Here is a 15,819-nt window from a genome sequence, read left to right on the forward strand (position 1 = left end):
TATACATTCAAACTGCAACATAACTAAGTCCGTTACACGCAGCGACATTAATCACTGTTAAAGCTCCTCTACACTACGACGCAGTAACTGTTTACTATAAATTATCGAGGCTAGTCAACCGCTTGGAAGACTTCAATTCTCTTATATACATCCAACTTGCAAGTTTTGACAATAAAAAAATAATTCATACTCGCAGACCACACCATACACAGCTCTCGTAATCATTATTACAACAGTTGTCAGACAAGACAGACGATGCCAGAATAACTCGCGACATCCTGCACACCAATTTCCACGCGAGTTCCGGGCAATTAGCAGTACGCGCCGGCAAAATCAGTCGTAAAAACTGGAGCAAGCTGTAGTATAGCGCTAAGCGTGCAATGCGCTGAAACTATAGTCGAACAACACTGCACACAGCGACTGCGCTGCAGTTATACATTTCGCGCGACTTTATTATAAGCATAACCGACGCGCCAGCCGTGAGGCGAGAGCCGTGCACACGTGCCGGGGCATTATGCAGATGCTCGGCCGGCTAATATACCTCCTGTGGGACGAGGAGCAGCGGTTATATTGCCGCATCACTGGCCAAGTTAAGCGCGTGACGCTCCGTTGTGTTTAGTCCTCTCTCGCAGTCCCGGAAGAAAATTGAAAATTGCTCCGCGTTCTTTCAATCCGTAAACGTCCGCCTTTCGATTATACGTATCTCGGAGTTTTCATCGAGATTAGCTGCGAGTCACAGCGGATAATCGAGGGACGCAAGGGGTTATTTCTGCGGTGTAATATTCTATTATCGCTATTTATCGTTCTGAGGCGAGGCCGAACGGTTGTATTCGTTTTCTAACGTCGCGTCGTGTCTTTGTTGCAAATTTTTTACCCGAGTCAAACTCGAGAAGTATAACGCAAGCATTTTCACCGAGAGCGTTTAGAAAGCTTTCTCCGATAGATCTCTGCCCTCGAGCTAGAGTGTGTGTGTGTGTGTTTCGTTTGATAGCAGGTCAGCTATTTGTTGTACATTCAATAATTCAAGTTTAGTACTGGCGTATATTAGTGTATAATGAAAATCTTCGTGCTATAGTAAAAACAATTATTGCGTATAATAATATACGATGCTAAAATGAGATTTTTTTTTCTAGTCAGGAATAAAAACTCTACACTATACGTATACACACGCTGAACATTAAATATAATTCTGCGGTGGTCCATGCATGTAATTATACGCCGTGTATATATATATATATATATATATATATATATATATATACAAATACGAAACATGAATAATGGCCCCGCGTATACGTACATCTCGAGAGCTCGCGGCGAAAGTGCGTGTGTAACAATTTACAAAAACGCTAATAACTGCAATAATAACATCCTGCGCGCGCGGCGCGACTTCTCTTTACGCTCGCGGCCAAACTGCGCGAGTGTGTGCATTCGGAGCTTCGGAAAAATGTAAAATAAGCACGATCATTATTGTTGGTTTACTCTGCCTCCTGTCCATACAATCGATGTTTTTCTTTTCGAATCGTGTAGAAAAAAAAACAATTCGCTGACACGTTATGCTTCCTCGACGCGAGTGAATCGTCTCTGGTAATTGATATTTCTTTTTTTTCAATAATTGTCAGCCCAACTATTCCAACTCATTTTCGTTCGATCCAATTTAATGTGTCCATTAAAGCCATTCGTGCGGCGTATCAGCCAAACAAGCGCACGTGCGGGTATACACTAAGCCTATATATACATATAGCACGAAATTAGAAATTATAAATAGAACTGCACCGGTTATGGTCCACCTGCACGCTATCAGTCGAGAAAGAGAGAGATAAGGCTAAAAGCGGGCCCGGCCGCAATTGCGCTTCGTTCACCGTTATACGAATCGCCGCAACCGATCTAGGCGGGAAAATAAAAACGCGCATATAAAAAGAGGCAAAGTTGTGACGACGATCGACGAAATATCGTGTGCCGGGCGTTTCACGGTCAGTCGGAGCCGATCGATCGGTCCATCCTAATGCTGAGCATAAGATCCGAGCCAGACTACACCTATTCTCCTTCCATTCGCTCGCGCGGTTGGTCCGTACCGAAGCAACACCTCGTCTTGTCTTCTCCTCGGGAAGTAGGTAGGAGCCGCAGAGGCGAGAGAGTAGCTATGTTCTCTGCCTCCGCTTCTTTGCTATACGGACACTAGTTTGTTGTACGCTCTATCTCTTTTCGCCCCTTCTACACTTGCGCTGCAGCATTGAGAGCGACGCGTGCGCAGCGACTCCATTGAAGCTTGAATGATGTACTCTAATGGTGTTGATCTTACTTTACGACGACGGTAAGAGTATTAGCCTGGTGTGCTGTACAATATGGAGTCAGATGGAACGACAAAAAGCCTTTTTCAACCGATTGCACATTGTGCGAGCTTTGCAATGCGTGAATAATTCATGCTTTGATCTGAGTTTTGCGTTGCATCTTATCTCAACTTTAGATCACGTTTAAATTATAAGTATCGTTAAATTAACTTTGTATTCACAATTGCGTAAGCAGTGTTTCGTGCATAATCAATGAAATTTCCCTAAAGTGTCGAATGTTTCTTTGAAGAGAATAACTAACCGATGTTAGAAGTATTTAATTTTGGACTTCCGTAATTACACAACGTGTATGATCGTTTGATCGCTGACTTCAGACAAGTTGTAGGCGCATAAACGATTTAAAATTTTTCCATACAATAACCTCGATTTTTCAAACACATAGAACTTTTAACTATATGCACACCTGCTTGAATAACTTATCTGATAGAGGTAATCAGTTGATAAACAACTGTGCGGTAGGACTTCAATCAAACTGAATAGCAGCATAATGATATTAAATTACATAAATTATTTAAACCCTCAATAAGTTACTTTCTGATTCTCTCGTCGGTATACACAATTATGATCTTTTGGTGCACCAACTACATAACCATCGACGAGTGGAATTCTCGACAGAAGAAATAATATTACTCGAAAGCAGAAAGACTCGAAGTGCCTCCTTTATCACCGGAGAAAGTTTAGAATAGTGCCATAATTAAGATAAATTGCATGCACGCTTTTGTGCAATTTGCACAATGTACATGTATATATATATATATATATTCGTATTTAAAATGTTTACCGCGAAAAAATCTAAGCTAGCTCTATATCCCTCCCCAAAATTCCATCTATCGAAACTGCAATCCTGCAGCAGAGTCGAGAGCATTTTCAACAACCTGTCGCCTCGCCTGGCAGTGGTACATACCCGTAGAATAAAATCTCGAGCTCTCAAGGATAGCATATAATAAACACAGCTGTATACCTATATACCTACATAGACCTATATATATCCGCATACGAACGAAAGCGCAGAGGGGGCATTATACAGCGCGCGGCCGGTGTGTGTCTCCCCTCGCTCTCGATAGTCACTCGCCTCTCTCTCTCTCTCTCTATACTCTGCATCGCGGAGCCGCAGTGCCGCCGCGTGCGATGTTACAACAGAGCAGCCCGTCAGTCCGTTCTGCGCGCTGGCTCGGAGCGCACCTCGCGCGATAATACTTACCGCAGCCTCTCGTCGCTCGGGCTACTATACTCAACTCAGTTCGAAAACCGGTGCTCCCCGAGTGTATACACTTATCACTGCATCTGTATTTATAGATACTGCTGCGAGGTTCGATCGTCGAGGGACTGACACAGCAACCCCACACGAGTGTGTGTGTATATAGTATACAGTGCGAGAGGGAAGGCGAAGCGGCGACTGGTATGCCCGGCTGACACGACGCGATACACGCAGGTGTCAGGTGAGTGCTTGTGTGCATTGTGCAGTGGCTTTTGTCCTTATCCTCGCGCGGTCAGTTATATAGAGTGCAGTATATACCTAGAGAGAGAGAGAGAGAGAGAGAGAGAGAGAGAGAGAGAGAGCGAGAGAGAGAGAGAGAGAGAGAGAGAGAGAGAAGGGAGCAAGTACCTCGCTGCAGGTTTTTTATTTTACTATTGCGCTCGCGCGACGAGCGTCTCTCTCTCTCTCTCTCTCTCTCTCTCTCTCTCTCTCTCTCTCTGGGTATAGTTATATACGTATAGGTAAGGCGAGATGGTGGGCATAGGTTGCGAGCAGGCCGTAAGGAGCTGGCGAGAGGGAGGAGGAGGTTGATAAGAAAGTGGACTGCGGCAAGGCCGTGCAGTGCGCGCGCCGATTCGCGATAAATCGCTATTATATACTCGGACAAAGGATCATTTTAATACGCGCGATAATATTGGCTCGCTTTTCTGACGGGTGAAAGTTGAATTTTTTGATTCGCAAGTCGGGAATATCCCGGAACTTCGCGGCCGCGTTGAGTTTGTGTATTTGCTACAGTGCGAACACCGTGTCGGGGAGGTATAAATTGTGTAGTCTCGAATACACCGTCGTCGAAACTAGTTTTATACTATATACTAGGAATGAAGGCGCGCTTCGCGCGCTCTTGAATCTATCTCTATCTAATATCACTGGTAGAAAATCTACCATAAGTGTTGGGCGGCACACTAACGTCTGCTAATATTTTATAAGCATGTAACATGTTACTAAATCCCTCAAAACTACTTTTTAATAAATATATTAATAATGCTCAATGTCGTCATCATTGGTTTGAATAGTGAATTTGAAGAAAAGTTCAGTATAAGAGTTAGTGGGTTTGTACTTACTATGCTACCTAGAAAATATGTAAATTACATGATTCTGATTTAACTGTTTTCATTCATATTTTCACATCGAGGTCCATATGAATTTTTTAATTTAGCGTATCAAATTTTGCTTGTAGACAGTTACACAGAAACGACCATCTCTAGCACATTCTATTTCTGGTTTCCAGTATTTTTACATGAAGAAAGTGATAAGTATTTTAGCTTTTTTGTCAAGGCATTAATTAGAATTTTGACTTTTAACAGTTGTGAGAGATTTTGAGACCGATACCTGTTTTTTCATTTTTGCATTTATTCTCATTCAAAAACTAACAGGTCTAGAGAGCTATACGACTAAATAATTATCATGAGTGTTCTAGTCGAAAACAAAAGTATTTCAGTTAACGTTGATTCAACTTTAAATATCTTTTCACAATCACAAAAGAAATCTATATGCAAAATATGAGCTCTCTAGACCTGTTAGTTTTTGAATGAGAATAAATGCAAAAATGGAAAAACAGGTATCGGTCTCTCACAAATATTAAAAGTCAAAATTCTAATTACCTAATACCTTGACAAAAAAGCCAAAACATTTATCACTTTCTCTATGTAAAAATATGCTAGAAATCAGAAATACAATGTGCTAGAGATAGTAGTTTCTGCGTAAATGGCTATAATTAAAATTTGACCTTCTCAATTAAAAAATTCGCATGATCCTGGATGTGAAAATATAAACGAAAACAGTTAAATCAGAATCATCTAGGTTACATATTTTTAGGTAACATATGAAGTGGCAGTGTCATATTTTAGTTGTCTATTTTACCATTTATCTATTTTACCATTTGTCTATTTTACCTTTTTACCATTCAAAGAGCATTGTATAATGATAGACTTAAACTTACTGACTCGGATACTGAACTTTTCTGTAAATTCACCTCTCAAACCTCGAGGGTGACTTTGGGCACAGAGACACAGTATATCTTCAAACTCTTTATTTTTTTTAATTGAACTTCTAACTGACATTTCAAAAAAAAACTAAATAATATTCACACACTTTATTACTACTTCAAATAGAGTTAGGGTGCCACTTTTCAATACACATGTTGTAATACTACACACTCTTGGTAATGATTAATTTTTACTAAAATTTCTTGCTAGTTATATTACATATATTTTACCTGTTATCAAGGTTTCCACATTTCATTTTAAACACCTCAAACATTTCTACCAGGGTTATGAGTTATGACTGGTTTTAGGGTTATGAACTTAAAGCGTGGTTCTGATCACGTTGCCTAGGCAACCAACCAGCAACCAATCAGAATCACGTATTAAATGCTTCACAACAAAGGCCATCATTTTTTTAAGAGAGGAGGATTGTACACTGGACGTCCCGGGACGCGGTCTTATAGGAAACTTATGTTTACCTTCGCGCGACGGAGTAGCCTCCGCTTCGTTTATACACGATTCGACCATTAACGGAGCATAATTCAAGATTATCGTGTGCGATGGTTTCGGGATAAAAAGCGTAGGCGCGGGCTGTAATACGACGTGATTAGTCTAGAGGCGCTGACAAAGGTATTACATGGAAATGCCACCGAATCGGTTATGTTTATACGCTGCACCAGAAATTCAAAATTCAAACACGTTCTAGATTCTCGTAAAAATATACGGCTTTCCTGTAATTAATCTGGTTATGTATGACTTTCATCGCGAGATAAATTATCGAATAGTCTTTCTTTATATTAGAAAGTGCTATTTACGCGCACTACTTCGCAAAAGTGCGCGATACAGATAAACAAACGCGCATTCTCGAACGCGAATATATTCCAGATCAAGCGTTTTTGAATTTCTCAAATTGAGTAATTGCAGAAAGTTGTCGTGGAGTATTTTACGTAACGCACTCGAAAAAATCCTTCGATTCCGCTCGCGAATCGAAAATCTCGTAACGATCCGACTCGCTCAAAGAAGAATGGAAAAAACGCAGTGTGGTGTATTGTATCTATATGTATCCAAGAAGCACTTAACCCACATAATAAAAAGTTGGAAAATTTCGCGGGGACGGGAGGAATGCAATAATTCAAGCGTAATACACGTAATTTATCTAAAATCGCTCTTTAAACCCGCTTCGAACTCTATATATCTGCTCCTACAATCGCACGGACACTAATAACGAGCGCTTCGGAACAGTAACGATCTCCTGTGCTCTCGTGCGCGCCTTCATCGCTCTCTACCTATACATGTGCAGTATAGGATGCACACCTGGAAAATTCCGATGCAAGGAGCTCACACGAGAGAGAAAATTATTATACATAAGGCTAATCGCAATGAGGTATACCGGATATATCTTCATGATACACATTAGACACTGTGGCGAATGCGGTTGTGTATGGGAAGATGGACAATAAGGGCGGATTTCTCTCTCTCGATGTACTGTTAGAACGTTATATCACTTTGAGTATACGACGTGATATTATGACATAATGAATATTTGCTTCGACTATAATAAATGTGTAACTCCAGCAAACAGAAGATATCTCGAACCTACACACTAAATATCAGTGTCAAGTCACCGTTCCTCGCGCGCGCGCGCGCATATTCAATCGACAAATAGAAACCGCGACGCGTTCCATATCCTTCTCTCCTCGAGCCAAAGGTTCAAGAAGAGCCAGCTATGCTAAACTCGATTCATTGTTCGCTTCGGTATTCGTGGTAAACGCTCTCGCATCCATCACTGCTCGGCGATCCCGACAATACTACTCTGCAGCACAGCTCGCATCAGTAGAAAGAGCCAAAGGAGGTGACCGGGATCGCCATGGCATTTCTCCCAATGCACGCTACTCTCGATCCGCGCTTTTTTCCTCCTCCTTCTTCTTCCTGCATCATGGGATCGTATCGCTCGCCAGAAATTCACCGGGACGAGGTGTTATGGCTTTATGAGATAACGAGCGAGCGCGCGGTTACGCAAAGCCGCCGCCGCGTGAGTAATGTAACGCGCGCGCGCCGGGAGAAAAAAGGCTCGAGGAAGAGGTCGTACTTGCACCGCGAGACGAAGTGAAATTCCGCGCGCGAGAGCTGGGGCCTCCTTTATGCGCTTATGCTGCAGCGCACACGCTGTGAGAAAAAAGAGCCGAGACCCGCAGCGCCCACGTGCGCCGCATCAGAGATGATTATGCTTTTCGATGCTTTTTGGGACGGCGCTTTTTTTTAAGGCGGGAAATTGTGTCACACTGTATATAGCGGGCGTTCTCTGACGTAAGAGAGAGAGAGAAGCGAGATTTGTGGGCGCGATTCGTCTTTGTCGAAGCGGGTAGGAAGCGAGGGTAATTAGGACTGACGCGATGCGCGTGTGTATTATTGGGAGAGAATTGAGGAAAACGCGGTTGATGTCGATTAAATAATGTCTTACATCGAGCTCGGCTAACTCCACGCGCCGCGAACGGTTCTCCGCGTTATTTAACACTCTTTTTTCTCAGTAATTAGAAGCTCGCGTGAAAATGCGTTTAGCGCGGTTATTGCGTGTCTTACAGGCACGTCGATGAGCGATTCTACGCTGAATATGGCTTCTTTTTATGCAATAACAACAAATTCCAAACGTATAATGTGCTACTTATTAGAGCTTAATCTAATTTCAAGAACGGGACCGAATACGAAAACGAGAAACGGACTAGCGATTGATTTAAATAATTCCTGAAGTTGGCGCCCCTGCAGAGCGACGGAATCTGGCTTCGGTGAAATCAGGTTATTTTTCGGCTCATTAAAATTCGAGAAAAAAGCGTGTTAAGAGTTCAATGGGAGTTCGTTCACATCGAGCGATCAAATTCTAGATAATAAACCTCTAAAGTTTTTCAATTTAAAACATTTCTTCCACAGCCGCATACATCCAGCAATAGCTTCTGATCTCGATGCCGATTCTCGTTAATTTTTGTCCCGCGACTCGGCTATTGTCTTCCTCCGGTCATTTACTCACGGCGCGTTCATCCTCGTCTCTCGCGAAAGGGAAACCGCATGGGAACAATGCATGCGCGATCGTGATTTTTAATTAAAGTATGCCTATACAGCGCATACACACACACGGCCGTACAATTTTCATTCACGAGCGCGGAGCTAACGATGTGAATCGTCGCAGTCCTCTGCAACCGCGACGGAGCCTTTTCCGGGATATACCTTCTTGCCGTCGGTTCAAAGGTTCCGTCGAAAACTACCAGCTGATATTGTTTATGCGCTATGGTAGCTAACGCAGTACGACTCGATAGTCACGTATTATAGTACTTTCGTGCGAGGTCGAGAGGTCACGGATGTTTTTAGAGGTCGTGGAAGTTTTGTAATTAGTTTGAGATTCGATTTTTCGATAAGCTTGTGCGGGTATAGAGGTACAGTGTACAGGCATTTCTGAGGAGATTCGTGTGTGATATAAATTATTCTTAGCTTCGCTTGAACTTTCAAGCCGGAGTTCAGTTAGATTCTGGAAGGAATTCGAATCTTGATCTTCGGATAAGTTCGACGAGGCTCGCGAGATTTTCAGCTGAGGCTACCAGTTAAATTTCTATGATAGACGGGAAATATGAATCGAGTATTACTGCTGTGTATGACTGGCGCAGAATTCATTAAAATCCAATGATTATTATAATATAGAAGCCAATAAAATTATTCTCACGGTCGATCAGAAAACATAAACACAAATCAAGCTTCTTATTCCCGATTCATAAAGAAGGATTCTCATTATACCGACCGATTTCTTTGCAAACATTAATTCGTATACACCAACGTTTAGCCGAATGATAAACCATGTTTATTATTCCACTAGCGAGCCGTAATATACAATCCAACGAGCATCGCAATCGCGACGTATAGTCTAACAAATAACTGTTAAAACGTCATCCCCATAATAGAAACGAGCCATAGCGATGCATGCAAGAGAAACCCGACGCGAACCACGCCCAGTTGGTCTAGCCGTGCAGCTATCAGCTCTCTCTCTCTCTCTCTCTCTCTCTCTCTCTCTCTCTCTCTCTTTCTCTCTCTCTCTCTCTCTCTCTCTCTCTCTATCTATCTATCTATCTATCTATCTCTCTACCGTATACTCTCGCACGCGCAGATTTCACGTATTACGCGTGTTTTCCCGTCTGGCAGAGACGCGCGCGGGGAACCGCAAAAACGGAGCAACAGAACGGTTTTTCCATCTGCTCCTGTATCCACACCTATACACGCGTCGTATAATCGTAAAGGCTCGCGCCTCTGTATAGAGCGCGGTGCGAACACCGTATAGTAGACGAGATTTTTTCCCCCCGAGTTTCGTCCCGTTATCACCGCTGCAGTGGTCAGCGCTGCAGCTGCCGACGTGGATGGACTCACGCTTCCTGGGCAGCGGCAGCAGCGAGGCTGTAATCCATATCCCGCTGCTGCCGCTTGTAGATATAGGCGCTGGGGATGTGTATAGTAAAATACGAGAGCACAACATAATCCGCGTGCGCGGCGTACACGCGATCGGCGACGCGGAGATCGGTATCGCGATCGAGCGAAATCAGATCTACCCAGCGATGTGTGGCGATGCTCTCTATGGAACTTGGGTTTTTATGCAACGTAAAAGGGCGAAGCGCGAAGGCTTGCGATTTTTACTTCTGTGCCTACCGATCTTTGTGAATCGGTTGTTAATCGTTTTTCATATTGCAAAGTGCCTGGCGAACCATTAGCGCCGCTTGTGTCTTGTTTGGAGACGATGAAAATAATCAATTTAACGACGTACTCTCCAGCTGTAGTGGAAATCGTCGAATTCCGAAGCCCAGATCTCGTTCTCTAATGGATACAAAATGTAGCACTTACTAATGGAGCGCTGTATCTAAGATCGAAGAATAACGCTGACTCATCATAACTCTACTGCTTATATGGTAGATGTGGAACAGTAATAAAAAAAAAATTTAGAGGCATGCCGGTGGTCTGTCCATTTTATGATTCATTAAATAAAATTAAGAGTGAAAAATACGTTGCCCTCGAAATAAAAAAAAACATAACCGTACTCGCATCGGCTGCAATCAAACCTCCGGTGTAGACTCGCGGGTGAAAAAAGAAATAATATACACAGCGGAAGGTACTAAATACCACTGAAGCTTTGCGTAATTACTCCTTGTGTGTACACCATTCCAGCGGAAAAATATATCGATTCTTAAAAGACCTAACGATCGGTTAACCATCGAACAAAGACATTAAAAGAATTGTTTCAAAATCAATCGCCAATAATACAAGGGGATGGGCATTGCGCCACACTCAAGCTAACTCGTAAAGAAACTCAGTATATTTTTCAAGTACAGCGTATCCGATATTTACAAACACTCCCACAAACGGGCTGATGCAACGTTCGCCTATAACATCCATCTCCTGTACAGCCAAAGGGACGTACGTTAGTGGTAACGTCCCTGCAGCCGAGTTGAACTTTGATCGTCGTCGGAGAAACCGCAGACCGCGATGTGATATCTCTCTGTGTACGTGTGTATTCGAATCAGTCACGGCGCGAGTTTTTCTCCGCTCCGGGCGGAGAACGGAACGACACATCGGTGCGCGCGAGAGAAAAGAAAGCAGCCGCGAGTTTCTATACAAATAAATACACGCGAGGCGGTGGGTCGTCGGAAGTATAAATTCTGTCATCTCCGTCCGCGCGACAGGTTGATTAATTCAGCTTTTCTCTCGCCTTCGGTAGTTTTACGAGGGCATTGTCTCCGGGCGCGAGAGAGATCGGATTGATGTTTGGAAATCAGAGATAGAGATGTGTTGTCGTGTGAAGTGTACGTACTGGCACATGTACGCAAGTGCTCGAGCGTAAACTCTCGGCGGGAGATTTGATTGACTTGTTTCGCCCCTTACGCGTATACGTACAATCCTGACGGATTAATTTGACGCGTGAGTGGTATAAAGTGAAGTAGCAGCGCAGTGAAGAACGGCTTGGAAATGTGCTTTTAAACGGACTCTCGTATCGCGCGCGGTGTAATCTATAATTACGAGCTTCAAACTCACGGGATTGCGGTTTTGAGACTTTGCAAAATACCGATTCTTTGCGCGATGCGCACTGCGTTACGATAACATTGTGTACAACGCATAAGTCTTTTATCTCGCGACCGAGGATTTATCAACCGCTCGCGCATAGGCTGTAATTAACGATTCTGGAATCCTTCAAAATGCGTTTGCTCGCCGCGCGCTTTCCCAATAGTCATTCCAGTACATAATATGGACGCTAATTAAAAAATTTGCAAGCCAACCATGATAATAAACTCAAAGCATTATTACGAAGCGCAAACAATTTAGATAATCAACGCAACTCGTTCGTTCACCCTCGGCTTCTCGGAATATTCTGAGTATAATGAGCGCCGCGGAAAATTAATCGAGCGCAAAGACATTATATAGCCTTTCAAAAACTAATTTCGGAGGTTCCGAAAATTTATTCGTTTAATTTATTCGCGCGCGCGAGCGAGCCCGATGTTCCGAGGAGGAGGCATTATTAAATGTCTTTTCACAATCGCAGAAGGCACTCTGACGTCATCGCGCGGCCACCGACCAGAAGCTGGACCTTTTCCTCAATGTCTCGAATGTGCCCGAGTGTATACGGGATGTCGGTGCGTGAGTCAGTTCTCGCGTAACCGCGATAAAATCGCCAGCGCGTTAATTATGCGAAGAGGATCGATACGATCATACGCGTAATTGTGTTTACGTGGTAAATTGGGCCCTTTAACGGGTTTCCGACGCATTCGTCTTCGGTTAATTCGTCTATATCGTTGTATAATTCTTTGATCATTTGGTATTACACACGCACAAGCTCACAGGTCCAGCGGAACGTCAAATCTCAATTATATACGTGAGTAAGAAAAGTTGAATCACTACACAGCAGAACGATCCTCTGAATCACCGAAATATATATTCCGAGCGATGATCGAGTACAGAAGCTCGTAGCGATTTCCCAGCGCGAATCTCGGCGCAGGCTCCGCGACCAAAACGAAAATCCCGACGAAACTACACGAAGAGAGCTTGAAGCAGAAATTCCATATTCCGTTCCCAGCATCCTCTCGCTCAGTCGGCCGCTACGAGGGAGATAGAGTGCGCCCAAGGCAGGACTTATGCACTCGCCGCATAATTAAGAAATTCCTGAAACGACCTCCAAACAAAGTTTCTCTACGCTCTCGGTCCTTCCCGCCGAGAGCACTTAGCGCTCGCTCGCGGAAAGTAACTCGGCTTGCTCGGCTCCCCCGATAAAATTTTTTTTCCTTCCTCTCCACCCGCGATAAGCCATCGCGGATAAGAGAGAGCAGACCGTCTCTCGGGCGATAAATGCTGTATCCTTACTCTCTCGCGTGCGGAGGTGAAGCACTTGGCGGTGCGCGGATGTACTCGCAGCATCGCAAAAGGATGCTGCAGTCGGAACAACGCTGGGAATGGCGTACACTTGTGTATGTATAGATATATCGGTTTATTTCTACTACTGCAACGGTCCAGCAAGCTCTCGTGGATGGAGGTGTACTCGATGCGTGACGCGGGGCTATTCCGTTTTCGAGGAATATTTTTACACTGAAATCGAATGATTTCTGATGCAACGGAGTATTATAATACAGTATCATTGTGAAAGAATATTCAGTTTTTTTTTCAGTGCAGAAAAATATCGGAGAACAGCTTGCATCAATGTGAGGCGTTGGGCACGTACATTGGATGACGTTCGAAATGATCGATCAGGAATTCATGGGTCAGCAATTATAAGCTTTCGTAGATGTATTCATTCTTTCGAACCGTGATCGTGAAATACGCGCATGTGTAATATAATAGACATCTCGTAAGACAGAAAAGCATAAATGTTTCTTCCGTCGTCGCATCATCCTTTATTTCCATCAATGCGGAATATAAAAAAAACCAAAGCTCCCTTCTTCTTCTCCTCCACACGATGTAAACACCCTGTCCTACAGCTCGCACTACGTTTTATCCACTTAAAATTTAATAGATTTAAATCTTTCCCGGGCAAAACGAAAATTACTCAGGAAATTTGTTCAGTCAACGCCGGCATAACTCACTCAAAGCGTGCGATAAATCAAAGCCCTCGCCATTTTTCTCTCTGTCCCGCTGCTATAAGTATGCGCGCGAGGAGAAATTTTATGGCGCGCGCGCGCGAAATTAAAATCTTTCGCGTGTCGACGTACGTGGGACGGGAATCCAATTGCGTAACTGCCTGGAATCGTAATAGATGTCTGTGTGTGTGTGTGTGTATAGCACAGCTCGGCGAAACCAGCAAAAGTTTAAACAAAACGCATCGACTTGCCAATGTCGCAACGCCGCAGCGTAATGCATCAAATTGTTCTCTGATTCAGCAAAGATGTAGAAGAAAAAGCTTCGGCGAAACGCGCACATTATAATATGAAGAATTCGCGCGCGCAAGGTAAATGCCTGCAGCATCGAGCACGAGTGAAAGATGCCAGGCACGCGCGTCGAGGTCAGACGGTTTATCACTTCGACCGCGCGCGAGGACTTTTCATATAATAAAGCTGCCGGTGCGACAATCCTTGGCAAAAACCGCCTGTATATTTATACATACGTCATAAACAATTTCCACGCATAAACACACGCGTATACGATCGCGATAGACACGACAAATATAAATCTCTCGCAGGACGAGCAAAGGGACGCTTCGTCTTTGTGAGCGTGCGCGCGCGTGTCGTCTCGTTCCCTTTCAAGCGACGACCTTGGGCTCTCTCTCTCTCTCTCTCTCTCTCTCGCTCTTGTCCTTAGGTCGGAGCACACGCACCTTCGATCATCGCTCTGCGCGCACTGCAGCAACGCTCTCGGCTACCCACAGAGAGAGAGAGAGAGAGAGAGAGAGAGAGAGAGAGAGAGAGAGAGAGGGACTCGCGGTCCAGTCGCTGCAACGCGCGATGCTTAGTCGACCCCGCGGAATGCCCGGCATGCCGCTCTCACTCGTCAAATGCCTGCAGCAGCAGCAGCGGACCGAAATAAAAGGACCTCCTCTCGCTCTCTGCCAGCTCTGGTACTCTCTGCGCAGCAGCACTTCCTCCTTTTTTCCTCTCTTTTCGTTATGTAGACGCGCGCTCGGCTCTCTTTCTCTCGAGTAAGCATTTAAGAGGTGTGTGTGTGTGTGTGTGTGTGTGTGCGGAGTACGGCCTTGATGAACTTACCGCGCCGCCGGACTGAGGGGGATCGTATACGCATATGAGAGAAGAATTTGGGGAATGCTTTAATTGCTCGCTACGGCTTTTCATCGCGGTGGCTTATTGCGGTTTGCGTTTATATTGCGTACGCGGCCGTCCGGGAGAAAGGATATCGGGGACAATGAGTTAACGCGCTTCGCTGCGCTTTTTGGCTGCATTTCGGTGCGTCGCGTATAATTATCGTACGATGCATTACAATATCCTTCTATGAACGGTAAATATTTACTCGTCAAATCTCCGCGCGAGCGCAAGTGAAAAGCTCCTCACAACTAGAACTGGCGCGCACTCGAACTTTCACTGGCCCGACATTGATTTTTATCAATCTGAGGAGAGAAGAAATCGTTTTGCCCCTACCGCGCACTCGCAAAATCTCATCTATTTCTAATATGCTTTTGTTCCTGAGAGTAAGCTCATTTATTCTGCACCTGCATAGCGCTTCGGTTTTTGCCATCAGTGGTGCGAAACTCTCGTCGAAGGTGAAAACGGAGGAAACGATCGCTTTCTAATGATTTTTTTTTTGTTTTGGTTAACGATCTCCCCCCGGAATTTCTGATATGGAAAGTAGAGACTCTGCGAGGCTTCAAATTAATTAGCAAAGCGCTTGGTGTATGTGCGCGGAATTTCGTGAATTTCTTCGTCGACTCACTTTCCAGCTAATCGAGAGACTCTTCCTCGGCGTTTCATTTCGTTCTCTCCCCATCCTCGTAAGCGTTTAACTGTATATAGTTATGATTGATGCGATGCGCAGCGGGTAGACGGTTCCCGCTCGAGTGTAGGATAATTTTTAATGGAGTTATATACCAGTTATATCACACTTCTCTCTCGCGCGGAGATGGATCGTGTATATTTTGCGGCGTCTATGTGCGCGCGTGATTAGTTTTCAGCCGATTCTGCGTAGACTGGTAGAAACTATAAATAACGATAAAGAAAAATTTATTCAACACCTCTCGTAACGTCGTTATCGGAATTACAGGAAAGAATGTTGT

General features: G+C 44.2%; 1 protein-coding gene across 1 annotated transcript in view; it reads left to right on the top strand.

The window, feature by feature from the left end:
- Positions 1-3,413: 3,413 nt before the first annotated feature.
- Positions 3,414-15,819, top strand: part of LOC100121142 (PDZ domain-containing protein 2) — a 30,146-nt gene continuing 17,740 nt past the window's right edge. The window contains exon 1 of the mRNA XM_031922572.2: positions 3,414-3,790. The gene's annotated coding sequence lies outside the window, so the exon portion shown is untranslated. The remainder of the gene's footprint in view (positions 3,791-15,819) is intronic.

Source organism: Nasonia vitripennis, chromosome 2 (genome assembly GCF_009193385.2).
Source record: "Nasonia vitripennis strain AsymCx chromosome 2, Nvit_psr_1.1, whole genome shotgun sequence".
In the NCBI taxonomy this organism is placed as follows: Eukaryota; Metazoa; Arthropoda; class Insecta; order Hymenoptera; family Pteromalidae; genus Nasonia; species Nasonia vitripennis.